Source organism: Odontomachus brunneus, unplaced genomic scaffold (genome assembly GCF_010583005.1).
Source record: "Odontomachus brunneus isolate Ranch 3 - 2012 unplaced genomic scaffold, Obru_v1 Obru_scaffold_015, whole genome shotgun sequence".
NCBI classification, from domain to species: domain Eukaryota; kingdom Metazoa; phylum Arthropoda; class Insecta; order Hymenoptera; family Formicidae; genus Odontomachus; species Odontomachus brunneus.
The window spans coordinates 663,851-665,856 of NW_022639465.1; the positions used below are offsets into that span (position 1 = coordinate 663,851).

Genomic DNA, 2,006 nt, shown 5'->3' on the forward strand with positions numbered 1-2,006 from the left:
AGATATTTACGTAAATATCATAGAAAATAGAGGTCGTATAAAAAATTTTTTCAAACAAAAGTTGTTTGCTTTTTCACGTAAAATAAAATGCCGTAATAAAAAATATGTATTTCTATTTAAAAAAGCAAAGTTGACCTTGTCCTGACCTTGACGACGTCATCTTAAGTCAAATAACTACTGTCATTAAATGCGACTTTTTAAGCCTTACAACTTTTATCCGAAACATTTTTCTCTAAAATGCTCCCCCGCCGAGTTTTCTTGCCGTTGCCGAACTTATGGGACACACCGTATAATAAATCTATCGATTGATGAAGTAACGTAGCACGAAGATAGACAATTCACAATCCAGAAGTCCTTGGTTTCGAATCTCCATAATAAAAAGGATAAAAGGCGAGTTCTTCAAATACAATATAACATCAAATCAATTAAATTTTAAGCAAAATAATTACATATTAATGCCTTAAAAAACAAATTTTAGTTAAAAATAATTTCTAGTAAGACACGTGAATACAATTTTCTTTAGTTTGGTTACATTAACTAAATTTATCTTAACCAAAAATACGATACTTTCATATATCACCAAACAATCTGATTGATGTATCCTAAATTCTGATTAATTCAACCAAATCTTTCTTTCCATGTGTATAATTTTACTTCCAGCATGCGTGCAGCGAATCACTATCACTTAGCATATGCATGTAACGCGCGAAACGCCAGCGAGCTTCATGTAGTCGTGTTTTAAAGCCATACTATTAGAATCTGTACTCGTTATAATAAGTAGTTTACTCGTTAAACAGTAACTCGACGTGTATTTACGTAAGTAAATCTAGGTGAAACGCTATTAATGTACAAACAAATTGTACATGTACAAACGAAACAAATCGACATTAATACGCTACGACAGTCACGAATATTATTTAACAGCTGTTTTAAGTTCAGGAAGAAATGTAAAAAAATATGGCGTATCAATGCAACTTTAAATAGATCAAGCATCGTAATTGGAAATTCTGAAAGCATTAAAATTAAAAAACGGCAATGTTAACGATATCATTTTTTCAAATTTAAACGAAATGTGCGCAAATAAATTACTGTAACTGAGACTACGACTGAATTAAAATCGTGCCTAAAGAAACTGCAAAATAAATAAATAACGTACGCTTGGCGTTCACTTTTCGACAATGGTAATTATGTCTGATGGGCTATTTGAGGTGTACATACAGTGTCACGCTAGTTTTCTGAGATTATAGATTTCCTAAATAGCACAGAGAATTCAAAAAGAATTTAAAAAGAATTCAGTCGTGTGTCACCAATTCTGAGTTCATTTTCAGGTGCAAAAAGAATTCTTCAGAGTTCAGTTCGGTGAATTCTTTTTACATTTAAAAATGAACTCAGAATTGGTGACATACAATTAAATTCTTTTTGAATTCTCTGTGCTGTCTGAGTTGGCGCACCAAATTCAATCCGCGATTGGATGCAACTTCGCGCTTGATCTCAAAATCGTCTATCATCTATCTGCAAAATCTACAGCCCTTATAGAAATTTAATACTGATAAATGATAATTTGGCCAGTAATAATTACTGTCGTTCAATAATTTTATTACTGTCCAATTTATCACAGCCAGTGGAACTTTTCTATAAGGGAGATCTACTGGTCAAAGAGCGATAATAGAACGATGCGATGAGACGATACAGATAAATACAAAATATCGAGTACTTATCGATAAAACCCCACACGTCACAACCTAATCCCTTGAATCACTCGCGATCGATATGCGACGTTGCGTTCTGCATACTTCCGTGTTCAAAAATCTGCGAGACTATCGAATCGTGTGAGTGATCCTCGACAACTTATTGAGAACTTATTGAGCTGCGGAAAAGTTGTACTCTTATAAATCAATTTCACGACCTCCCTCCTCGCTTTCTGTTTTTACACTCACTATTTTTATGTCTCCCCGCGGTTCAAATATATATATATATATATATATATATATATATATATATATATA

At 32.8% G+C, this 2,006-nt stretch overlaps 1 protein-coding gene across 1 annotated transcript in view; it reads right to left on the reverse strand.

Moving 5' to 3' along the window:
* Nucleotides 1–1,883, reverse strand: part of LOC116841441 (putative fatty acyl-CoA reductase CG5065) — a 14,334-nt gene extending 12,451 nt beyond the window's left edge. The window contains exon 1 of the mRNA XM_032809366.1: nt 1,715–1,883. The gene's annotated coding sequence lies outside the window, so the exon portion shown is untranslated. The remainder of the gene's footprint in view (nt 1–1,714) is intronic.
* Nucleotides 1,884–2,006: the final 123 nt, after the last annotated feature.